Source organism: Anabrus simplex, chromosome 2 (genome assembly GCF_040414725.1).
Source record: "Anabrus simplex isolate iqAnaSimp1 chromosome 2, ASM4041472v1, whole genome shotgun sequence".
Lineage (NCBI taxonomy): Eukaryota > Metazoa > Arthropoda > Insecta > Orthoptera > Tettigoniidae > Anabrus > Anabrus simplex.
In genome coordinates, this window is record NC_090266.1 from 116887959 (window position 1) to 116915309 (window position 27351).

The 27351-nt window shown below is 42.4% G+C and overlaps 1 protein-coding gene across 1 annotated transcript in view; it reads left to right on the forward strand.

Annotated features, from left to right (window-relative positions):
* Positions 1-27351, forward strand: part of LOC136863916 (electron transfer flavoprotein beta subunit lysine methyltransferase) — a 205925-nt gene that overhangs the window by 97392 nt on the left and 81182 nt on the right. The gene's annotated exons all lie outside the window — the stretch shown is intronic.

Consider the following 27351-nt stretch of genomic DNA (forward strand, 5'->3'; position numbering starts at 1 on the left):
TCAGAATTATTTGATAAGATAATCAGGTATGTGTGAAATGACATGGAAAGGAATGTGATTGTAGCGGGGGATCTGAATTTACCAAATGTCAATTGGGAAGGTAATGCGACCAACAGGAAGCATGACCAACAAATGGCAAATAAGCTAATAATGGGATGGACAGCTGTTTCAGAAAGTGATGGAACCAACTAGAGAGCTAATGCTGGATGTGGTGCTGATAAAACCATATGAGCTCTATAGAGAAACCGAAGTAATAGGTGATATTAGTGATCATGAAGCTGTTTTTGTTGTAGTTAAAAATAAATGTGATAGAAAGGAAAGTCTTAAAAGTAGGACTATTAGGCAGTACCATACGGCTGATAAAGCAGGCATGAGGAACTCTTTAAAAAGTAACTCTGATCGGTGAAATCGGTAAATAGAAATGTAAACAGACTCTGGGATGGGTTTAAAGCAATTGTTGAGGAATGTGAAAATAGGTTTGTACCTTTAAAGGTGGTAGGGAATGGTAAAGACCCACCTTATTATAATAGAGAAATAAAGAGACTAAGAAGGAGGTCCAGATTGGAAAGAAATAGAGTTAGAAATGGCTGTGGATCTAAGGAGAAATTGAAGGAACTTACTAGCAAATTGAATCTAGCAAAGAAGTCAGCTAAGATTAACATGATGGCAAGCATAATTGGCAGTCACCCAAATTTTAGTGAAAAATGGAAGGGTATGTATAGGTACTTGAAGTCAGAAACAGGTTCCAATAAGGACATTCCAGGAATCATTAATGAACAAGGGGAGTGTGTATGTGAGGATCTTCAAAAGGCAGAAATATTCAGTCAGCAGTATGTAAAGATTGTTCTTTACAAGGATAATGTCCAGATAGAGGAGGTCATTCCGCCATTCTTAAGCATGTGCAAGACACCCTGGCTGTTCCAATATCGACCAGAACAATTTCCCGTCGATTGGTTGAAGGAGGCCTGCACTCCCGGCGTCCGCTCAGAAGTATTAAAATTTGCATATGATAACAATTACAATAAGATACAAAAGTTGAAAAGTAGGACATAGGCTGGAATTGATAAGATTTATGGGGATATACTAAAGACAATGGGTTGGGTTATAGTACCATATCTGAAATGCTTATTTGATTATTGCTCGCATGAAGGAGGTATACCAAATGAATGGAGAGTTGCTATACTAGCCCCTGTGTATAAAGGAAAGGGTGATAGACATAAAGCTAAAAATTACAGACCAGTAAGTTTGACATGCGTTGCATGTAAGCTTTGGGAAGGCATTTCTTCTGATTATATTAGACATGTTTGCGAAATTAGTAACTGTTTCGGTTTTAGGAAAGGTTATTCCACTTGTAGGATTCCAGCAATATATAGCAGATATCTTGGATTCAGGAGGTCAAATGTACTGTTTCGCGATTGACCCGTCTAAAGCATTTGATAGGGTGGATCATGGGAGACTACTGGCAAAAATGAGTGCAATTAGACTAGACAAAAGAGTGACTGAATGGGTAGGTATATTTCTATAAAATAGATCTCAGAGAATTAGAGTAGGCGTGGCTTTATCTGACCCTGTAATAATTAAGAGGGGAATTCCTCAAGACAGTATTATCGGACCTTTATGTTTTCTTATATACACTGACTGACAGAGCAAATGCAACACCAAGAAGGAGTGGTCAGAACTTTATGCCAATTGCAGGGTAGACTGACGTCACTGAGGCATGCTCATGATGTGAAATGCGCCGCTGTGCTGCGCACGTAGCGAACGATAAATGGGACACGGCTTTGGGGAATGGCCCACTTCGTACCGTGATTTCTCAGCCGACAGTCATTGTAGAACGTGTTGTCGTGTGCCACAGGACACGTGTATAGCTAAGAATGCCAGGCCGCCGTCAACGGAGGCATTTCCAGCAGACAGACGACTTTACGAGGGGTGTGGTGATCGGGCTGAGAAGGGCAGGTTGGTCGCTTCGTCAGATCGCAGCCGATACCCATAGGGATGTGTCCACGGTGCAGCGCCTGTGGCGAAGATGGTTGGCGCAGGGACATGTGGCACGTGCGAGGGGTCCAGGCGCAGCCCGAGTGACGTCAGCACGCGAGGATCGGCGCATCCGCCGCCAAGAGGTGGCAGCCCCGCACGCCACGTCAACCGCCATTCTTAAGCATGTGCAAGACACCCTGGCTGTTCCAATATCGACCAGAACAATTTCCCGTCGATTGGTTGAAGGAGGCCTGCACTCCCGGCGTCCGCTCAGAAGACTACCATTGACTCCACAGCATAGACGTTCACGCCTGGCATGGTGCCGGGCTAGAGCGACTTGGATGAGGGAATGGCGGAACGTCGTGTTCTCCGATGAGTCACGCTTCTGTTCTGTCAGTGATAGTCACCGCAGACGAGTGTGGCGTCGGCGTGGAGAAAGGTCAAATCCGGCAGTAACTGTGGAGCGCCCTCCCGCTAGACAACGCGGCATCATGGTTTGGGGCGCTATTGCGTATGATTCCACGTCACCTCTAGTGCGTATTCAAGGCACGTTAAATGCCGACCGCTACGTGCAGCATGTGCTGCGGCCGGTGGCACTCCCGTACCTTCAGGGGCTGCCCAATGCTCTGTTTCAGCAGGATAATGCCCGCCCACACACTGCTCGCATCTCCCAACAGGCTCTACGAGGTGTACAGATGCTTCCGTGGCCAGCGTACTCTCCGGATCTCTCACCAATCGAACACGTGTGGGATCTCATTGGACGCCGTTTGCAAACTCTGCCCCAGCCTCGTACGGACGACCAACTGTGGCAAATGGTTGACAGAGAATGGAGCACCATCCCTCAGGACACCATCCGCACTCTTATTGACTCTGTACCTCGACGTGTTTCTGCGTGCATCGCCGCTCGCGGTGGTCCTACATCCTACTGAGTCGATGCCGTGCGCATTGTGTAACCTGCATATCGGTTTGAAATAAACATCTATTATTCATCTGTGCCGTCTCTGTTTTTTCCCCAACTTTCATCCCTTTCGAACCACTCCTTCTTGGTGTTGCATTTGCTCTGTCAGTCAGTGTATATAAATGATATGAGTAAAGAAGTGAAATCAGCGATAAAGCTTCTTGCGGATGATGTTATTCTGCATAGAGTAATAAATAAGGTACAAACTGTGAGCAACTGCAAAATGATCTCGACAATGTCAGGTGGACAGCAGGGAATGGTATGATGATAAACGGGGTTAAAAGTCAGGTTGTGAGTTTCACAAATAGGAAAAGTCCTCTCTGTTTTTATTACTGCGTTGATGGGGTGAAAGTTCTTTTTGGGGATCATTGGAAGTATGTAGGTGTTAATATAAGGAAAGATCTTCATTGGGGTAATAACATAAATGGGATTGTAAATAAAGGGTACAGATCTCTGCGCATGGTTATGACAGTGTTTGGGAGTTGTAGTAAGGCTGTAAAGGAGAGGGCATCGAAGTCTCTGGTAAGACCCCAACTAGAGTATGGTTCCAGTGTATGGGACCCACACCAGGATTACTTGATTCATGAACTGGAAAAAATCCAAAGAAAAGCAGCTCGATTTGTTCGGGGTAATTTAATTAATTTAATTTCGTATGGCTATTTCAAGCCGATTGCAGCCCTTGTAAGGCAGACCCTCCGATGAGGGTGGGCGGCATCTGCCATGTGTAGGAAAGTGCGTGTTATTGTGGTGGAGGATAGTGTTATGTGTGGTGTGTGAGTTGCAGGGATGTTGAGTACAACACAAACACCCAGCCCCCGGGCCATTGGAATTAACCAATTAAGGTTAAAATCCCCGACCCGGCCGGGAATCGAACCCGGGACCCTCTGAACCGAAGGCCAGTACGCTGACCATTCAGCCAACGAGTCGGACTGTTCGGGGTGATTTCCGACAAAAGAGTAGCGTTACAAAAATGTTGCAAAGTTTGGACTGGGAAGACTTGGGAGAAAGAAGACGAGCTACACGTCTAAGTGGTATGTTCCCAGCTGTCAGCGGAGAGATGGCGTGGAATAATATTAGTAGACGAATAAGTTTGAGTGGTGTCTTTAAATGTAGGAAAGATCGCAATATGAAGATGAAGTTGTATTCAAGAGGACAAACTGGGGCAAATATTCGTTTATAGGAAGGGGTTTTAGGGCTGGAATAACTTACCAAGAGAGGTGTTCAATAAATTTCCAATTCATTCGAAAACTTTTAAGAATAGATAGGGAATCTAAATGCGGGTCAGTATTGTTTGATTAGATTGATTGATTGATTGATTGAAGTTTATATTTTAATGCTTTTTGTTTGTTTGTTGCGTCTTTCAAATATCTTTTCTCGCACCTTGCTGCTTGAAGGCCGCATTCATTTCACAGTTGTTTCAATAATACATCTCAGAATATTGTAATTCCATATACATATTGCGGTAGAAAATAGCGATCGAAAATTACCACAGAAGTTTCAAAACGGAGCGGGTAAAGGAAGCGAAATCATTTAAAAATTCCTTCGCATTTGATATCGTCATTTCACCGTTAAAACGTTGTATTCCTCAAAGCTCTTCCTATCAATTATTCTCCTTAAGACTGGTCACGCCTCCCAGCCACGTATGGATATGCAGTCCATCAGAACAAATTTCGTTGTGTTCATTTTCCTATGCCTATGTGTAAAGGAAAATGAACCTTACTGTACCGTACTGTAGGATTGTATGTTTGTATTACGGTACGTATTTACGCACTCCTAGTGTATAATGCATGTAAGGTTCATTTTCGTTTAATCGTCGGCATAGGAACACGAACACAACGGACATTGTTCTGATGGACTGCGTATCCATATGTGGCTCGGAGGCGTGACCAGTCTTAAGGAGAATAATGGATAGGAAGAGTATTGTGGGATACAACGTTTTACCGGTGAAGCGACAATATTGAATTCATACTTTGTATTGCAACCTTTCCAAGGCATCAGTACATGAACCAGTTACCATTGTTCATAAATATGACGTTAGAATGGAGCACCATCGGTGAGCTTCGAACTCAGCCCGGTTTGTCGAAGCCTCACCCTCCCCTACTAGAATAGTTCGCTAGCCGAGTCGGTATCGCATTTTCGGGTCTGTGGACTGTCCGATGGGGCGGTAAGTCCTTTAGTAATAGTCTCTATAGTAGGGGGAAAAGTTAATTATGAGAGGAATACCATTTCATTACTAATGAGAAGAGAGACAATATCTTGTATAATAAAAATTTTACTTATACTAGTGAAACACATTATTTACATGGGTATGCCATACAAACACCTTACATATAGTAACTTGGGTAATCTTGACGTTTAAATGTTCGGTAGTCCTTTCTACACTTCATTATACGTTTAAATATTCCAACTTAAGAAGGCGCTCCCTCTTGGGTTATTTACACTATCTCAGATTTAGAGAGGCGTTTTCTCTCTAATTATTTCACTTTACATTTACACTAATCACTTTACACACAAATCTATTCAACATAGGCATACCCAGCTGTAATTCTGTTTGTTTGTCGAGAATTAATATATTCAATTTGCATCAAATTATGATATAAGTTTGCTAGTATCGTATGAACTGAGATAAGCAATTTACACTCCCAATCCTTTGAAAGTCGCGTTACAACACTACTTTAAGTTAAACGTTGCCAAATATGCAATATGATAAACACGCTCATTTCATTAGGATTTTTATCACCACATATATCAGGACATTATTTACACAACGATGTTACCTATGGACAAGCATTTAGCGACTTCAATACCAGACATCATAAACAAAGTATTATAGCACTACCTGCAACAAATGGACAAGAATATCTACACTTCACATACACATAATGGGCCGCAGGTGGTCTTATTCCTGCCGTTCGTGACAGTAGGCTTTACTGTCTCCTGCAATGAACTCAGGACCTTCTGAGACGGGGTATATCTGACCTGGAATTCCCTATACGCTGTGGATAATTAAAGAAATAAATTGGAGGGATCCTTCATTTAATGCTCATTTGGAATCTCTGCGACGTTGGCTCTATTTAAATTACTACACATAATCTTTGTATCGAAAGGAAAAGAAACTCGCCACTTGTATCTGTTCTATTTCACTGAAGAAACGCCTTCACTCCCCCGTTTAAAGGGGCTCATAAAACTCCCGCAGTGAGCTACCCGTGCCACACTTTCAAAGAGCGGTCCACTAGCCTTCTCGGCCAATGACTTCACGGCAAATAATCTATTCACTTCTTTCAATACTGGCCATAAATGGCATCACACAAATCACGGCCCTATATCCGGCCTAATCAACATATTCACATCGCGATATGCACCTCGCGTGTCTTAATGACAGATTCCAAGGGAACTTCACATTTCATTTCCCAATATATATTGTGGCTACAGCCTGTTCAGCCATTTCATTTCCTCTCGGTACATCGACCACGATGCAGATCTAATGATGATCTCCTGTCACCAGGGTCCAAATTAACTTGCACATTCGCGAACTAATTAGCGATGTAAGATATATACCCCAATCTCATGCTCCATTCGTTGTTCCAGCAGTTTTAATTTCTAGTAAGGAAGATTTCCTAAGAGCTTGTGAAGTACAAAAAAAAATCAGTTACTGAGATATCTCTGAGGACTCCTATTGGCTGTAGAAAGATGATAACTGGAGTCGCTTACGTAGAATATTTAGGCCCTTTTACTTGACGGTACTTCACACTTAATTAATCTGAGGTCCTTAAACTTACGTCATGCATTATCAAACCCTTGTAAAAAAAAATGGAAGTAAAATATGGTCGTTCCCAAACCATGAAGAAGTATTCCATAAAAGACCCAAATAAAAATGAAATTATAATTATTATCCCTCTGAAATGGCGTGCTTGCAGTCTACGTTATATCTAAGTGAAAAATTTACATATTTACAATGGGACACGACCTTCAAAGATATAAATACTTGGAAATGTACTCAGCCTTCTGGATACCACGTTCACAGCTTTACAGGAAGGCACTCCATGGATTTAGACTGCTTGCATCACGTCATCGGCGATGTGAAGACCCATGATGACTTCCTGGCAGGTCACGAACATGACGGCTTGATCTGGTATGACGTTCTCGACGTTCTCTGCTACACCAGGCGAAGACAGCTAGGCGTCTGGTTCTCTCTAATATGCAGGCAAAATTCTGGCATTCAGATGGACGTCGGCGTTCACTCCGGCGTTCACGTAGACATGTAAATGAGGGGAAATTATCTCAAGTGAATACGTTAGTTTATCACACACCACAATTTGAATATATGGTTGGATCTGCTCAATAGCACGAGCATTCCAACCCAATGCCGGTATTGTCTCTGTAGCCCGACACTGCTCCCTCCTCATGTACCTATTCTTTTATAAACGGCATACAGCCATTCTAGGTCCTGAATAAAGAATGTCACTGGTTAGGCCACTACTGGATTAAAATTTCTCGTCTCACACGACCACACTTCAAGCATATTCTATCTCGCCTAGTCATGCGTAAGTCAGGCTCTCAACTGCATTATCGATTTATAGACGTGACACTACCCTTAATTATGCCGACACTGAGCCGTTCACGCACTTTCTTTGTATCTATCAATTATGTCGAGACACACACACAACTCCACGCACTGAGTTACCTGGCTATTGTGGTTAATTGAGCCGTATTAGTATCGGCACATATGAGGCTCGACGCACGACCTCTTCGACACACGGACAGCAGTCATTTCGGTTTCGTGCTGCTCCCACTATATTAAATAGCGACACACTATACTCGCAAAAAAAGAACTTAGTTCAATTGTGGATATTTTCGCAGATGTTCACAGGGTTTATTGAATCTGCATAACACTGCTCAAATTACAAGATTATTTCTTCACCACGACGAAACACTACCGTACTGGCGTCACATTGAGAATGCACTGGATGGTGTCTCCTTCTCAGCTCATGAATATATAGGCGCGCTACGCTAGAGACCCGAATGCTGAGGGTGGGGGAAAAATGCAATCCTTTCTCACACATTGATCCGTTAATACGCAACGTACAGTGACGAACGGGGTATCGAAACGTAGCTCCTGTATTCCCATCTCCACTGAGTGACTGTTATTAAAATAACTTCGTAGGTTTTGAAGCAATCTTAAAAGCGTCCTTTAGCCTCTGGCGGTGAATGATGACGAGCACAGGGGATTCCTTGTGTTCCTTGGCACGGTTAGAGTCCAACATCTGTTAGTCATTAAGACGCGCCCTTGTTTACAGCGCAGTTACTGCCCTGTCAGTTAAGTAGAGCACTTCTTGGTCTCATAATTATGCGTAAAATTCCCTGATTCAGATGAATGTTTGCGCTTAATTATCCATTGGGTATTTTGCGATTCATGAAAATTAATAGAAATAAAACAGTTGAATGCGTTAAGTTGGCAGTGGTGAATAAGCGAGGAAAACAGGGTATAATGTTAGTTTTCACGTTGGACCTACTCTCTGGGCTCAGTTAGTGACCTAGATTCTTTGTCACGTGATAACGCGTATCGTTTCGTCTCGCTCGCGGTGGGAGTGAGAGAGCTTCGAGTACAAGCGCTCTTGCACCGCCTTGCTGCTAATTACCAGCAACTAGAGCTGGGTCGCGCGACTCTGGATATTGCAACTCGAGTCCTGGAGCGGGCAGAAAAATTCTAACTTGGGCAGTTTTTATCGTAGAATAACGCGGAAAACAGCATATTTCATCTCCTGGATATCATGACATACCATAGGTGACGTTGTGAACGGTCACAGTATCATTGACGCCCCTTTTACGAAACCTACCTTTGCAGTTTTGAAATCAAGAATTCTCTAAGGCGGCGAAACGGGAGGGTCCCAAAAATGAATAACGTATTCTCAAAGACTATAGGAGGAAGAAGATAATTCGTAATATGTGAGGGTGCAGCAAAATATGGTGACCGAAAATTCCCAGGGCAGGTGGGGGTAGGGGATCTGAACATGGAGTTTCCGAAACAAACCGAATTTGCAAAGAAAGTCCTTTCGATTTTCCCACTTACGTTTTACTCTCAAACGCCGACAGTTTCTCATGATCTCGGCTACTTTATTACCGCCAATTAAGCCTTCAACAACTTGGGGTCTTTCCTCATCTTCGTAACATTCATAACGTCTTAGCAAATACAATTTAAACTTTCATCGATAGCTCTTTCTGATTAGTTTGTTGAACATGTTATTTTTTCTTGATTTTTTAGGAATCGAATTTCATGATCATAGCCAAGGAACGTCCAGTTGAATGTAGAATCCACCGGGAGAGCAGGCTGTGCGGTTAGGGGCGTGCAGCAGTGAGCTTGCATCCGGGATATAGTGTGTTCGAACCCCACTGTCGGCGGACCTGAAGATGGTTTTCCATGGTTTCCCATTTTTACACCAGCCAAATACTGCGACTGTACCTTACTTGAGGCGATGGCCGCTTCCTTCACATTCCTAGGCCTTTCCTATCCCATCGTCGCAATAAGACCTGTCTGTGTGGAATCCGAATCACAGAGTCGAATTTTCTCGTTAAAAAAATTTTCACATGTGTTGATTATGGTATTTAACTCTACCTAACTCACTATTGAGGAAACGCCAAGCTTTAGTGTAAATACAACATGAAGTACCTCATCTAAAGTGGCACATAGTCATCTGGTGATAAATATAGGTGTCTCTTCATCAACAGAGTAGCGAACAGATTTATTTAATTCAAGTCCTTCGACATTTTATTAGAATGGTTTTATCCGAAGAAGCTCAGTAATGCAACTACAAACATTGGCGTCTCATTGACAAAATAGCTGGGTGCTCACACTAGCTGAAAACAGACAGTAAAGTAATATAAAGGAATAAACTCCGATAATATTTATAATATAAAACGATGTAGGCTACACGTAGCAGCAGAAATAATACTGCAACCCTCACACACACACGAAATTACTCCGTGATTTTCTAACTGGTACCAAAACTGTTATTTATTAGCTCTTATTTATTAACAGTGCTCACAAATACACAATCCCACCAAATCACTAAATAATTATAGTCATTCACTAAGTTACAAGAATCTGGCAAGAAAATTAGCTTAAGAATATCATGAAAATCCACAGTATTTTTCCAGTCATTCGAATGGGTCAGGAATGGAATGAATGAAGCCCACATCTAGCGGCCAGGATAAGAATTGTGGCGGCTATCGAAGCCTGTCGCACTGCGCTAGGGGGATGATTAATGACTGATAGATGAAATTAAATGATATTGGAGAGTCTTGCTGGAATGAAAGCTGACAGGGAAAACCAGAGTACCTGAAGAAAAACCTGTCCCGACTCCGCTTTGCCCAGTAAACATCTAACATAATGTGACCGGGATAGGAACCACGGAGCCTAACGGTGAGAAGCCGGTGCACTGCCACCTGATCCACGGAGGCTCGTAAAATTATAATAATCCTCCTATTACACGCTTATAACACCACTTTCAAATTACGAACACAGGCTGGCACATGTTAACACAAGCGGTACTGCTTGCTACTGCATAATAAATGTTTGGCGCATATTCATGCTGTCTGTGCGTACCAATTTAAGCCCAATCCTATGAAAAGAATTGCATAAGTGTTAATCTAACATTTTCGGAGAAACTGGAATCATTTATATCCATATCTTAACAATTATACACTATATCACGAAATCAGGTAGCACTTTTTATTTTTAAGTTGTAGAAATCACTAACGTCCGCCTCTGTGGTGTAGTGATAGTGTGATTAGCTGCCACCCCCGGAGGCCCGGGTTCGATTCCCGGCTCTGCCATCCTGGAAGTGGTTTTCCGTGTTTTCACACTTCTCCTCCAGGCAAGTGCCGGGATGGTACCTAACTTAAGGCCACGGACGCTTCCTTCCCTCTTCTTTGTCTATCCCTTCCAATCTTCCCATCCCCCGCCAAGGCCCTGTTCAGCATAGCAGGTGAGGCAGCCTGGGCGAGGTACTGGTCATCCTCCCCCGTTGTACCCTTCGACCCAATGTTTGACGCTCCAGGACACTGCCCTTGAGGCGGTAGAGGTGGGATCCTTCGCTGAGTCCGAGGGAGAAACCAACCCTGGAAGGTAAACAGATTAAGAAAGAAAGAAAGAAAGAAAGAAAGAAAGAAAGAAAGAAAGAAAGAAAGAAATCACTAATAATAGTGCCAATGATATATTTGGAGAATTGTAACGGTTAGGAACAGCACCTGGCATTACACTGAGTAGCTGCGGAGTAGCTGAGCAGTCTGTCACAGACACCAGTGTCCTGAAGATGGCAACACGACGGGAGTTAACCGACTTTAAACATGGGATGATAATCGGCTCACGGCGCATGGGTCGTAGCATTGTCGAGATTACACACGAATTCGAGCTTCCCAGCTCAGCAGTGTCGCGGGTAGATGTTCAATATCGCAGAGAGAATGTTACCAACCGCGTAAACCACCGCAGGGGAAGAATACAAGTGTTTAACGAACGGGAATCACGTCGCCTCCACAGAACCATACTGGGCACTCGACGGGCTACTGTGAGCCAGATCACCGTCCAGTTGAATGTTGGGAGTCAGGAACCCATTTCTACTAGGGCTGTAGGGAGGCAACTGCACCGCATAGGCTTCATCAGCCGACGACCAAATCGTGTCCCTTTGCTGACACCTCGACGCAGAGCTCAGCGAAGTGCATGGGCCCGCGAACATCGGCAATGGACCATGGAACAGTGGCGGCGTGTGGTATGGTCCGATGAATCCCGGTTCCAGTTGTATCGAGCTGATGGGCGGGTGAGAATGTGGCGTATGCCGCGTGAAGCTATGGATCCTGCATGTCAACAAGGTTGTGTCCAGGCGGGAGGTGGCTCAGTCCTGGCCTGGTGGCCTGGGCGGCGTTCTCATGGTCGCAATTATGCCCCGTCCGGCTGCAGAGAGCGCTGACATGAGCACGTTATGTGGATATTCTTTTAGACCATGTGCATCCCTTTCAGGTCTTAGAGTACCCTGATGGAGATGCCATGTTTCAACAGGACAATGTGCCATGTCACCGCTCTGTGGTGACACGCAGGTGGTTGAAGGAGCACTCCAGTGAAGTTACGACCATGCATTGGACTTCCAGATTCCCCGATCAAAATCCAATGGAGTATTTATGGGATGCTGTCAATGCTGGTGTACGCTCCATGAACCCCGTACGAACTACACAAGACCACTTGTGGGTAGCAGTGCAAGATGTGTGGGGCCAGATCCCTCCAGAACGATCCTAACACCTTGTAGAGCCGGTGCCTCGCCGTAGTGCTGCTCGCGGAGGAGCAACTTGTCATTAACATCACATTCAGTGTCTTTCCATGACTTTTGGCCACTCAGTGTATATACAAGGCCAACCTTTCAAAAACTTAACCAAGGAAATATAGTCAAGCGTAGTAAAATAAACCCGGCTCCTGAAAGGCAGATCCAACTTAGAATTATTTGAAATAATTCTAAATCTACTGCAACTACCAGTTTTCGGTCATAGTTTGACTACATTGAACGCTCCTAGAGTCAGCAGACACCAGCATGTTTGACTCACAAGTCTGGTCATATAGCACGTGGCCGTGGCGTTGACAAATACTGCCCTCTGTAGAGTTTCATGTCATCTTGTACCTCTGCATGCCAGGATCACAAAAAAAATCTGTGCTCCGTATTTCCGTACAGGCAGCATTGACCCTGCGCACCCCAGTTATGCAAACTGTTACACTCTTTTTACAAGTTGCTTTACGTCGCACTGACACAGATATATCTTACGGCGACGATGGGACAGAAAAGGGCTGGGAGTGGTAAAAAAGCGGCCGTGGCCTTAATTATGGTACAGCCCCAGCATTGGCCTGGCGTGAAAATGGGATACCACGGAAAACCATCTTCAGGGCTGCCGACAGTGGGTTTCGAACCCACTATCTCCCGAATACTGGATACTGGCCGCACTTAAGCGACTGCAGCTATCGAGCTCGGCGCCAAACTATGTAGCCCTGTTAGAATGATAATTTTCTTAACTTTAGCTCAAGGTGCTGCTTAGGGCTACTGGCCTGTGATCGCTTGGCAGGATCACTATATTTGAATGGTAGTATGGTGGAAACGGAAATATTTAAAACTAACAATTGGATCTGCAAAATGATACTCAAATGTTGTTTGTGCAAAATCATTATTACCGTAAATATAATGTCACTGAAATAATGTGGGTGTTCACGTTCTTCTGTAATCATATACATGAGACGCTACTGATCGCAAAACATACCAGTTTGCCACGTTGGCATGACAATGACCAAAAAAAGGAAAACCATTATGTTTAATAATAATAATAATAATAATAATAATAATAATAATAATAATAATAATAATAATGCCGTTTAGATACTATTGGTCTTAAGAGACGTCAGAATGCCATGAATTTACCCTGAAAAACTATTTAAGTATGGTGGTTCTACTCGCGTGGATCTCTCCGGTTTAAATCCTTTTTTTGTTTTTTAATTTGTAATGTCATTCTCTCCTTGCATAAGGAGAGCGAGAAAGGAAATCTCTTAACTTTCGGCCAGAGTACTTACAATAGTGAGTGAATAGAACGAATGAGACAGGCAAGTTTACAAATATGACAAGCTTTTACAGCAGCGACAACAAAGAAAAGATACTCAGTTGGTTATCAAAGTAATGGAAACACCTGCACGAATATGATTAATACAGTGCTGGACCACCTTTGGCTAATACACTTTCATTCGTCGCGGAATGGATGCGTGCAATTCATGAGTTAGTTCCAGAGAAATGTCGTCGTAGTTACTTGACTGAAGTAGAGTTCTGTAACTCTTTTTAAATCTACATGTGGAAAAACCTAAATAAGTGGTTCACTGACATTATTTAGCGAGAGCAGTTCTTAACGATGCATGTGGACGTGTTTCTACATAAGTTTTAGTTTATTTAAAGGGAACCAGCCCACCCATTTGCAAGTTGTACACATTCCAATAATTAGAGTATGTACCGTCTATCATCTTCAAGACAACGATATCTTCAAGTGGAGGAACGATAAGAAACCTGTAAACGTCCTGTTCTATTGGAACTCTTAATATCGCCTTCAAGAATTCAAAAGGATATTTTCTATTAGGGCGAAACCATCCTCGCTACTTGAAAAGATACTCAATTTATTGATTACAAATATTCTACAAATGCCTTTATTCAAGTTATTTTTTGAGGCTTATTAGTTAATTTCATCCTAAAATAATGTTTCTTGTTTTGCTAGTGGTTTAATATCGCACTAACACATTGAAGCTTTTCGGCGACGCGACGCAAGGGTGGGAAAGGGCTAGAATTGAGAAGGAAGCTGCCGTGGCCTTAATTATGGTACAGCTCCAGTATTTGCGTGGTGTGAAAATGGGAAACCACAGGAAACCACCTTCAGGGATTACGAGAGTGGGATTCGAACCCACCATCTCCCGAATGCAAGTTCACAGCTACGCGACCTTAACCGCACGGCCAGCTCACTCTGCAATTTATTATTTTTGTGCAAACTATAGATTGGACATATCCAGCGAAAGCCTGTGGGACTTCAATCAATCAATCAATACTGATCTGCATTTAGGGCAGTCGCCCAGGTGGCAGATTCCCTATCTGTTGCTTTCCTAGCCTTTTCCGAAATGATTTCAAAGAAATTGGAAATTTATTGAACATCTCCCTTAGTAAGTTATTCCAATCCCTAACTCCCCTTCCTATAAATGAATATTTGCCCCTGTTTGTCCTCTTGAATTCCAACTTTATCTTCATATTGTGATCTTTCCTACTTTTATAAACGCCTTTCAAACTTATTCGTCTACTAATGTCATTCCACGCCATCTCTCCGCTGACAGCTCGGAACATACCACTTAGTCGAGCAGCTCTTCTTCTTTCTCTCAATTCTTCCCAACCCAAACATTGCAACATTTTTGTAACGCTACTCTTTTGTCGGAAATCACTCAGAACAAATCGAGCTGCTTTTCTTTGGATTTTTTCCAGTTCTTGAATCAGGTAATCCTGGTGAGGGTCCCATACACTGGAACCATACTCTAGTTGGGGTCTTACCAGAAACTTATATGCCCTCTCCTTTACATCCTTACTACAACCCCTAAACACCCTCATAACCATGTGCAGAGATCGGTACCCTTTATTTACAATCCCATTTATGTGATTACCCCAATGAAGATCTTTCCTTATGTTAACACCTAGATACTTACAATGATCCCCAAAAGGAACTTTCACCCCATCAACGCAGTAATTAAAACTGAGAGGACTTTTCCTATTTGTGAAACTCACAACCTGACTTTTAACCCCGTTTATCAACATACCATTGCCTGCTGTCCATCTCACAACATTTTCGAGGTCACGTTGCAGTTGCTCACAATCTTGTAACTTATTTATCACTCTATAGAGAATAACATCATCCGCAAAAAGCCTTACCTCCGATTCCACTCCTTTACTCATATCATTTATATGTATAAGAAAACATAAAGGTCCGATAACACTGCCCTGAGGAACTCCCCTCTCAACTATTACAGGGTCAGACAAAACTTCACCTACTCTAACTCTCTGAGATCTATTTTCTAGAAATATAGCAACCCATTCAGTCACTCGTTTGTCTAGTCCAATTGCACTCATTTTTGCCAGTAGTCTCCCATGATCGACCCTATCAAATGCTTTAGACATGTCAATCGCGATACAGTCCATTTGACCGCCAGAATCCAAGATATCTGCTATATCTTGCTGGAATCCTACAAGTTGAGCTTCAGTGGAATAGACTTTTGATTTCATGTAAAATTGAAGGTCCTGTGGTTACGATCACGATTTTAAAATAGTATTTCCGTTGGATTGATTTGCTTAGTGACCAGTTTACATATCCTCAAGCTACGTTTTCAGGTGTGGGTGATGTAAGGCCTACCATCGGAATTGGATTTCCGAATTAATAGACCCAGCATGAGATCTATAAACTTCAACTGTGACGTATTTAATTTTGGTTTTGAATTTAATTTATTCCGAAGTTCATCTTCCTGGCGCCCAACAGTTACCGGTACTTTATATTTTGGACGGTCGCACTCGATAAAAAGACCTTTTTGAATTCTATTAGTTTCCATCAAACTCGCGCTGTGCCGTTCTAACGACGCCTCGAAGAGTCCAAATGATGTATGGTTGTACGTAGGTAATGAGGCCTGGCGTGAAATTTCGTGAGCTTGGGTGATGAAAGGGCCAAGTGAACCGGCCAAGTGGTTCGGGTAGCGTAGCCGTGAGCCTGCATTCTGGAGATCATAAGTTCGAATCCCATTGCCTGCAGTCTGTTGAATATCCTTTTCTATGGTTTCCCACCTCCTCTGCGAACCATGTGACCTTGCCGCGGTAGGGAGGCTTGCGTGTCCCAATGATGCAGATAGCCGAGCCGCAGGTGCAACCATATCGGATGGGTATCTGTTGAGAGACCAGACTAACGAATGGTTCATCGAAAGGGGGGTAGCAGCCTTTCGGTAGTTGCAAGGGCGGCAGTCTATATGATTGACTGCTACGGCCTTGTAATAATACTCAACATGGCTTAGCTGTGTTGATACTGCTACACGGTGTGACGATTTATAGCAACAACGTATAGGTTGATTAAGATTCTTTGACAAGACGTTCAAGGAGAAAAGAGCTGGGACCAATTGGAGGTTAGTGGATGTAATAAGAAGAAGAAAAAAAAAGTTAATCAAAACAGTATATTGTTTCTACAAAGGAAATCAATTTTAAATTTTACAACTCAATTTTGTAACCTGACACACACAAAAGAAAACACTCATCGTGAATGACGTACATTAGAATAGAATCCCTAGACCATTTACAAATTATAATATTTGTCTAATCAAATGAACGCGGTAACCTATAAAGCCTCGGAGAATATGGACACAAATTTCCAAAAAGGTAAACAAAGAGAGAAGAAAGGCACGGGAAGGACCAAGGACGGGAATCACAATAATGGGAGTCGCCTGAGTATAAACATTGCCAAATGCAGGAACAGTTTTATGTGATAAGTTGTACCGTCCAGGCCACAAGTTCAATCACTCACCAACTCTTGAAATTGGATCTTACTCAATGTTCATTTGTTAAGAAAAAATATCACTCATATCATACTTAAAAGAAAACCGGCCACAACAATGAGGATAACTCCAAAATCCATAGGAGGAGAATAATAGTTGTAATTATAAAATAAATACTCTGTTGCTCACCCAATGCAGCAAAATAAAAGAAGTGGAGCTTCCCAGCAAATACTGGGAAGTCCTCAGACGACCCTCCAACCACACTCGGAATCAGTGCTGGACTGAAGACCGAGTATGTGGGGGAAGCCTTTATACCGCTGCAGAAAGTTCCGGAAAAAAGTACACAAAACGTCGAGAAATATCGGACACTGACGTAGCAGATGACGTAACGCAGAGGAGACTCAGTGTGTAGTTAGCAGTTCACCAGGACGGATGCACGGCGCGGCAGCAGAGAAGGTCCAAGGCCGGTTAGATGAATGAAGTATCGGCGAGTATATGAACATAGATGAAGTTCCAGATGACGGTAGCCGAAAATAGGTGAGTGATCGTTACATATTCCCCCGCCGGCCAGGAATCCGAAGGATTCCGGAAATCAAGATGGACCCGACGAATGGCGACGGGCGAAGAGGAAGGAAGAAAAAGAGGAGCTGGAACAAAAGCAGACTCGGCAAGAAACAAAGTTTAAATAAACATAATAAAGGCACAAAGAAGGGAAGGGGGGGGGGGTGTATTAAAAAATTTACAATAAACAAACACAGTATGGTCTAGGGTATTTAACATACATAATATATAAAAAAATAAAACAAAAGAAGGGGAACATTCCCCAATGTTCACCAAGATGGGAGAGTCCAGTTGACCCGGGTGGGGTTGAAGGGTCACTGGGTAGAGCAAAAGAGAAAAGAAAAAGAAAGAAATTACTGAAAATACTGTTTCAACTGCGAAACATGGGCCTTTTTAACAATGGAAGGATCATTTGCATCCTGTAATAAAACAGAAACCGGAGTAGAGAAGTGAATGATTGAAAAAGGGCCTGTCCAACGAGGGCAAAGTTTAGCAGATATATGATCATTGGCGGAACTTTGAGGATGATTCTTTAACAGTACTTTATCTAAAAGTTTAAATTTTGATGGACGGTGCCCACGGTCGTGAACCCGTCGATGGACCTCCCGTGCCTGGTGCAATTTAGTTAAGGCCCTTTTCCACTCCGCTTGAGTGACTTGATTAGGGGGGCAAAGGAGCAAAGAAGGTAGATCCCATGTTAAATCCAAAGGAGTTTGCAAATCTCTACCCAAAAACAATTTCGCCGGGGAAAAAGAGGTGGAGTTATTGATGGCAGAATTAAGTGCTAGGGCAAAGGCAGGTAATTCAGAATCCCAATGGCGTTGATCTTCGGAATGAAAAATGGACAATAGAACTTTCAAATTTCTATGATATCGTTCAACGAGATTGGCTTGAGGATGGTAGGGGGAGGTAAAGACCTTGTTAATACCATTCATAAAGCAAAAGTTGTAAAAGGATTGTGAGGTAAAAATGGTAGCGTTATCCGAAACTAGGTATTTCGGTAGACCAATAATAGGGAAAATTTGGTCATTCAAAAGCCGAATAATAGTCTGAGCAGAAAGCGTACGCAACGGACGCAAAATCAAAAATTTAGAGAAACCATCAAGCAGAGTAAAAATATATGCATTGCCGTGGGAGGATTTAGTGATAGGTCCGACAACATCAATATAATACCTCTCAGCAGGATAAGTAGAAGGTGTGGCGGAATGAGCACCAAAGGACAATGCGTTCCGGGGTTTGTGTTTTTGGCATAAAGGACAAGATTTAACCCAAGTGAAGACATTCTTACGCATATTGGGCCAAAAGAATTGAGATGCCAACCGAGAATAAGTTTTAGCGCGCCCAAAGTGTCCCCCTGTAGGAGATCCATGATAATACTGAAACAGCATCGAACGTAAAGGGGAAGGAATGACTACTCTAGGGGTTGATTTAGGAGTTGGTTTAAAAACCAGCAATTCATTATGAATCCGGAAAGGTCCGTCATAGTTAGTAGCAGAAAGAGAAATCTTAATATCTTTACAGTAAGAATCGGTAGATTGATGCTGATGACACGAGTCAAAAGATAATGGAAAATCAATAAGAGAAGAAATCGCATTGATTTCATAAGAAGGAAGTTGATCTAAAGTTGAAGAGGGAGATTGGTCAAAAAGGCGAGAAAGAGCATCAGCGACTGAATTTTGATAACCTGAAACGAATTTTACAGAAAACTTAAAACGAGAAAGGCGGAGCAGCCATCGACCGGTCCTGCCTATTTTAGGGGCATTGTTGAGTAGCCAGGATAAGGCCTGATTATCAGTTTGAACAAGAAATTGCCGATGGTCAAGGTATTCCGAAAAATGCTCAATAGTGAGGATTAACGCTAATGCTTCCCTTTCATAAACAGAATACTTACGTTCAGTAGGCGAGAGCAAGCGACTAAAATAAGCAATAGGAAGAAGTTTACCGTCTCGGTTTTGATGTAAGACTCCTCCAACCGCAACGTCAGAGGCGTCCGTAAAAACTTCAAAGGGTAAATCAAAGTCAGGTATTTGAAGAACAGGGGCTTTGGTTAAGGCAGATTTGAGAGAAATAAATGCAGTTTGTTGCTGTTCTCCCCAGTGAAATTTCATGCCTTTTCGTTTAAGTAAATTAAGTGGCTCAGATATGCGAGAATAGTGAGGGATAAATTTACTATAAAAACCAACCATACCTAAGAATGTTCGCAAGTGCTTCAAATTTTTCGGTGGAGGAATGCGATCAACTGCAGAAACCCGATCCGGATCAACAGAAATGCCATTATTGGACAGAATATGGCCCAAAAATTTAATGGAAGTCTGTGCTAAAATAATTTTAGAAGGATTGACGGTAAGATTAACCGAACGTAACCGAGAGAGTACTTCGCGAAGATGTTTAATATGAGTGTCAAAATCAGGACTATAAATCAAAAGATCATCCACATATGGAAATAGATACTGATATTTTATATCAGAAAAAAGATTGTCAACAAATCTTTGCATGATTTGTGAACCAAGGTTTAATCCGAAAGGTACTTTCGTGAATTGATACAGCCCAGTAGGAGTAATAAAGGCAGTATATTTAGAGCTACTATCATCTAAGGGTATCTGATTATAGGCCGAATTGAAATCTAAAAGGGAAAAATACTGTGCATTGGAAAAATGTTGAAACGCAGTTTGAACTTTAGGCATGGGGTAAGCATCGTAGAGGATCTTAGAATTAATTTTACGATAATCAACTACAAAACGAAAGGACCCATCAGGTTTATCAACAACGAACGCGGGAGAGGCGTAGTCCGAAGTGGAAGGTACGATGGTATTATCAACCAGCATTTTCTCTACAAGTTGATTAAGAATTTTCATTCTGGGCGGACTCAAATGATACGGGGGAGATCGAACAGGCGTGGTATCAGTGAGATCAATATGAGCTTGAAAATTGGAAACTGTTCCAAGTTTAGAGGTGACAACATCAGAAAATTCAACTAACAAATTATCAAGTTGGGCAGATTGAGAACGATTACAATACACATGGTCCTTACGAACCGAAGGAAAATGTGAAAGAGGGAAATCAGAACAATTCACTAATGGAATCCTAATATCCGAAAAGGTGAAATGAATAGAGGAAGAAAATGAATCAAGTACCAAACCAGTATGACGAAAAAAATCATATCCTAGAATTAATGGATATGATAAATTTTCTACAACATTAAAAGAATAGGTCCACGAAAAATGTTGAATTTTTAAGTTGAGCTTGACTTGACCAAGAGTCTGAAGTAGATTATTTGATGCAGAAGTACAACGAAGGGAAGACTGAGAAAGTTGAAGACGAGAAAAAATAGTCTGAAGAGATTGGAAGAGTTCTAAACTAATTAACGAAGTCGTTGAACCAGAATCTAAAAGTGCAATAGTAGGAATATTGTGGAGCAAGACTACAATATGTGAAGTTTTGGGTAATGAGCAAAAAATGTGAGAATCATATTTGACGCTCGGTTGAGTGTAAGAAGATCGAAAAGGTTGCCGAGTGGTAAAGGTGTGATGAAAAGCAGGTATTTGATCAGGCAGATTTGCCCCGTGAACGCGTCCACTGCCTACGGACGAGGGTTGGGGGCGTTTCCCGAGATGGGGGAGGCACAAAATTTAGCTATATGTCCTGTACCTCTACAGCGGTAACAGAGAATAGGTTTACTGACTGTAACAGAACGAGATATTGGTAATGATAATGACACCGGGGGAGAGGTAGTCGCAGAAGGTAAGACTGGTGGTGGTGGTGGGACACGAGCATAGTAGGAAATATCTGCATACGAGTAAGTCGTATGAGCTTGTGCTGCGGTATACAATTGTAGCAAAGAGGTAGGGGGGGAATGTATCTGAAGAAGTTGTCGGAAAGAAGGTACAGCATAAAATGTAACAATTGAAATTAATTCCGATGGATTATTAGCGATATTAAGAACATCACTAAAAGTAAGAAGTGAGTCTAAATAATCATGTACAGGTTCGTCAGAACGTTGATGACGGCGGACAAATTCCAGACTCAATGTATGACGTACCTCATAAGGTAAAAAGTAATTATGGAGACATGTGCGAAATTGAGTCCAATCCTGAAAATGTGCCATATTTTCAAGCCAAAAATTCGTTAAATGTCCAGTAGTTTTAGACGTTAATAAACTAATGAGTTGAGAAAATGGGGCAAGGTTAATTTTAAGAAATTTACGGACAAAAAATAGCCATATAGTTAAATTTCGAGGATTTGTATCAGTTAAATGAGGCACTTGTGTTAATGACTGTTTAATAATCTCTAAATTTAATGTAGAAATGAGTGGATTTGGGGAGATAGGCGATGAGGTGAGTGGCCTAGAAAATTCAGGATGTAAATGATAAGCGGTACTTGGAAGTTTTGGTTTTAGGTCTTGATCAGATAAGTCTGAAGTGGAAGAATGCGAAGACGAAGAAATGGTGGATGAAGGTTCTGAGGACGAAGTGTCATCAAAAGTAATTAAATCCGTATGAGGTGGATTAGGTAGAGACCGGGAAAACGGGGGTAAATATAAAGAATTATCAGAAGAGTTTAATGGAAAATTATCGGAAAAAGTTGCCATGTTGAAAAAGAGAGCACCGTAACAAAGAGTAAAAAAAGAAAAAAATTGAAAAAAAGACAACAGTAAATAGATCGGGTGAGTTACTCTGCTACCATTTTGTGACGATTTATAGCAACAACGTATAGGTTGATTAAGATTCTTTGACAAGACGTTCAAGGAGAAAAGAGCTGGGACCAATTGGAGGTTAGTGGATGTAATAAGAAGAAGAAAAAAAAAGTTAATCAAAACAGTATATTGTTTCTACAAAGGAAATCAATTTTAAATTTTACAACTCAATTTTGTAACCTGACACACACAAAAGAAAACACTCATCGTGAATGACGTACATTAGAATAGAATCCCTAGACCATTTACAAATTATAATATTTGTCTAATCAAATGAACGCGGTAACCTATAAAGCCTCGGAGAATATGGACACAAATTTCCAAAAAGGTAAACAAAGAGAGAAGAAAGGCACGGGAAGGACCAAGGACGGGAATCACAATAATGGGAGTCGCCTGAGTATAAACATTGCCAAATGCAGGAACAGTTTTATGTGATAAGTTGTACCGTCCAGGCCACAAGTTCAATCACTCACCAACTCTTGAAATTGGATCTTACTCAATGTTCATTTGTTAAGAAAAAATATCACTCATATCATACTTAAAAGAAAACCGGCCACAACAATGAGGATAACTCCAAAATCCATAGGAGGAGAATAATAGTTGTAATTATAAAATAAATACTCTGTTGCTCACCCAATGCAGCAAAATAAAAGAAGTGGAGCTTCCCAGCAAATACTGGGAAGTCCTCAGACGACCCTCCAACCACACTCGGAATCAGTGCTGGACTGAAGACCGAGTATGTGGGGGAAGCCTTTATACCGCTGCAGAAAGTTCCGGAAAAAAGTACACAAAACGTCGAGAAATATCGGACACTGACGTAGCAGATGACGTAACGCAGAGGAGACTCAGTGTGTAGTTAGCAGTTCACCAGGACGGATGCACGGCGCGGCAGCAGAGAAGGTCCAAGGCCGGTTAGATGAATGAAGTATCGGCGAGTATATGAACATAGATGAAGTTCCAGATGACGGTAGCCGAAAATAGGTGAGTGATCGTTACAACGGCTGAAAGCAACGGGAAACTACAGTCGTAACTACCTCCCGAGGACATGCAGCTCTCTCTGTATGCATGGAGAGCTGCATCAAACCAGTCTATGGACTGATGACTCAAACAACAACATGGTTTCCCATTTTGACATCAGGCAAGATATGGGGCTGTACCGTAATTGAGGCCATGGCCTTCTTCACCTTTGCGAAGTTAAACCATTAGCCATGAAAAAAAATGTTAAATGATGTTAGTCGGGTTCTTCTTTCGGAGATTTCAAGTACTGATGTATTGATTTAGTGAGGCGGGAAGATGACAATTCGTGTTTAAGCGCTCCTAAATGCCTGCCGACTGTACCGAGATTTCTATCTCCAGTCTTGACAACAGTAAACGAGGCCGTAACGAACTGACTTACACAGCTGTTCTGATGAATATAACGATACGATGTTGTTGCGTTTCATCATCCTTGCATCACGGCGGTCTGACATAAAATCGAACCTGTAAATTTCAGGCTCAATCAGACAGGTGCGATAGCTGAGTGACTTTATCGCTTACTCCTCTCTTAAGTAGCTGAGGTTAGAGTTACTGTCAATTTACATGAGGTTTTCGAAATGGAAAATCACGGCACAGTGATTTGAATTACACATACAATTGTAGATCTCCTGGCTTGTAACTTAAGATTAATTATGACGTAAACCCCCAAGCATTCTGGCTGTAATAATAATAATAATAATAATAATAATAATAATAATAATAATAATAATAATAATAATAATAATAATAATAATAATAAAAGATTTGAAGGCCGACCGGCCCGGTTCCGATTTCCAACTCTGCTACTTATCTGAAGGGCTACGATAAAGATCATACATCTTCAAGTAACATAACTGCGAAGAAAATTTGGTTCATACCCCTCTGTTCGGCCATACTACAGGTGGTTTTCCGTGGTGTCCATACCTCTACTCCTATTGAACGTAAAGATGAAATCTTACACTTCACAATCCTTCAACAATTCCTTATAAATATGCTCACCATTACATGTACTGCAGCGGTACATGTTTCAGATCTGCTGACTGCGTAATGTTGTCCTGGCCGGGTCAGGGATTTTTACCTGTACGTGAGGGCTGGTTCGAGGTCCAACTCAGTCTAGGTGATTAGAATTGACGAGCTATCTGACGGTGAGATAGCGGCCCCGGTCTAGAAAGCCAAAAATAACGGCCGAAACGATTCGTCGTGCTGACCACACGACACCTCGTAATCTGCAGGCCTTCGGGCTGAGCAGCGGTCGCTTGATAGGCCAAGGCCCTTCAAGGGCTGTAGTGCCATGGGGTTTGGATTATTATTATTATTATTATTATTAGTAGTAGTAGTAGTAGTAGTAGTAGTATATGGCCTCAGGCACCGGCTTGCATACCTTCTGAAGTGGTGTCATCTAGGTGACCTGCCAAACAATTTCGCAGCTATCTAGCAAAGATAACGGAATTCAAATGATTCCCTCCTAAGGCTTCGCCATCAGAAATCTTTGACATACCAACAACATCGACATTGAGTCTCAGTGATGTTGACGGTCCTTCAAAAATTGCCATCATCCAAGATCGAACCCGCGAACCTGGGAGCATGAGTTGGACAGACTATCACTGGTCCACCGAGGCAGCTGTCAAGTGAACTAAATAGCTGGCGGATATGGAAGGCAGTGAGCTAAGTAATACTGTTTAAAAGTCACAACGTTGTTCAAGCTATATTCCAATATTTACAGTGAACTTGGTAGGCTAAAGATCCTTAATACGCTGTACTGGCCTCGGGATTTCATTGCGTGATTAACACATTTGGATAAAGTTCCTGAGGCCAATCTTCTTCTTCTTCTTCTTCTTCTACTACCGCTTTTCCCACACCTGTGGAGTCGCGGGTGCGAACTGTGACGCACATGTGGATTTTGCCCTGTTTTACAGCCGGATGCCCTTCCTGACGCCAACCCGATATGGAGGCACGTAATCACTATTGCGTGTTTCTGTGGTGGTTGGTAGCATAGTGTGTTGTCTGAGTGCGAATAAGAAAGGGAAAGTGTTGGGACAAACGCAAACACCCAGTCCCCGGGCTGGAAGAACTAATCAGAGGCGATTAAAATCCCCGACCCGGCCGGGAAACGAACCCGGGACTCTATAAACCAAAGGCCTCAACGCCGACAATTCAGCTAATGAGTCAGACTTCGTGAGGCAAATGATCATGTTAAATTACGCGCTCTCCAGTGTCTAAAAGGGTGATAAACATTCTTTCTTTCTCTTTCTTAATCTGCTTACCCTCCAAGGTTGGCTTTTTCCACAGACTCAGCGAGGGATCCCACCTCTACCGCCTCAAGAGCAGTGTCCTGGAGCGTGAGACATTGGGTCGGGGGATACAACTGGGGAGGATGACCAGTACCTCGCCCAGGCGGCCTCAACTGCTATGCTGAACAGGGGTCTGGGTGGGGATGGGAAGTTTGGAAGGGATAGACAAGGAAGAGGGAAGGAAACGGCCGTGGCCTTAAGTTAAGTACCATCCCGGCATTTGCCTGGAGAAGTGGGAAACCACGGAAAACCACTTCCAGGATGGCTGAGGTGGGAATCGAACCCACCTCTACTCAGTTGACCTCCCGAGGCTGAGTGGACCCCGTTCCAGCCCTCGTACCACTTTTCAAATTACGTGGCAGAGCCGGGAATCGAACCCGGGCCTTCGGGGGCGGCAGCTAATCACACTAACCGCTACACCACAGAGGCGGACGTGATAAACATAAAGTCGCAAATTACAGGCCAATCAGTTTGACATGTGTTATATGTAAGCTTCGGGAAAGCATTATTTCTGATTATACTGTATTAGGTATGTTTGCGACATTAATAACTAGTTCGATAGAAGGCAGTTCGGGTTTAGGAAAGGTTATTCCTCTGAAACTTAACTTGTAGGATTCCAGCAAAATACACCAATATCCTAGATTCGGGAGGTCAAGTGGACTGTATTGTGATTGACCTATCCAAGGCATTTGACAGGGTTGATCATTGGATACTACTGGCAAAAAAGAATTCAATTGGACTAAATAAAAGAGAGTGATTAAATGGGTGGCTATATTTCTAGATAATAGAACTCAGATAATTAGAGTAGGTGAAGCATTATCTGATCTTGTAACCATTAAGAGGGGAATTCCTCACGGCAGTATTATTGAACCTTTATGTTTTCTCATATACCGTATATAAATGATATGAGTAAAGAACCGGAATCAGAGATAAGGTTTTTGCGGGTGACGTTATACTGTGCAGAGTAATAAATAAGTTACAAGATTGTGAGCATCTGCTAAAAGACCTCGAAAATGTTGTGAGATGGACGGCAGCCAATCGTATGAAGATAAATGGAGATAAAAGTCAGGTTGTGAGTTTCACTAATAGGAAAAGTCCTCTCCGTATTAATTACTGCGTTGATGAGGTGAAAGTTCCTTATGCGGATCACTGTAAGTACCCAGGTGTTAAAACAAGGAAAGATCTTCATTGGGGTAATCATATAAACGGTATTGTAAATGAAATAAAATAAAGGGTACAGATCACTGCACATGGTTTTTAATTTCTTAATTTCGTGTGGCTATTTCTAGCCGAGTGCAGCCCTTGTAAGGCAGATCCTCCGATGATGGTGGGCGGCATCTGCCATTTGTAGGTAACTGCGTGTCATTGTGGTGGATGATAGTGTTATGTGTGGTGTGTGAGTTGCAGAGATGTTGGGGACAGCACAAACACCCAGCCCCCGGGCCATTGGAATTAACCAATTAAGGTTAAAATCCCCGACCCGGGAGCCTCTGAACCGAAGGCCAGTACGCTGACCATTCGGCCAACGAGTCGGACTGCACATGATTATGAGGGTATTTAAGGGTTGTAGTAAGGATGCAAAGGAGAAGGCATATAAGTCTCTGACAAGACCCCCAACTAGAGTATGGTTCCAGCGTGTGGAACCTGCACCAGGATTACTTGATTCAAGAACTGGAATAAATCCAAATGAAAGTGATTTCCGACAAAAGAGTAGCGTTACCAAAATGTTGCAAAGTTTAGGCTGGAAAGACTTGGGAGAAAGGAGACAAGCTGCTCGACTAAGTGG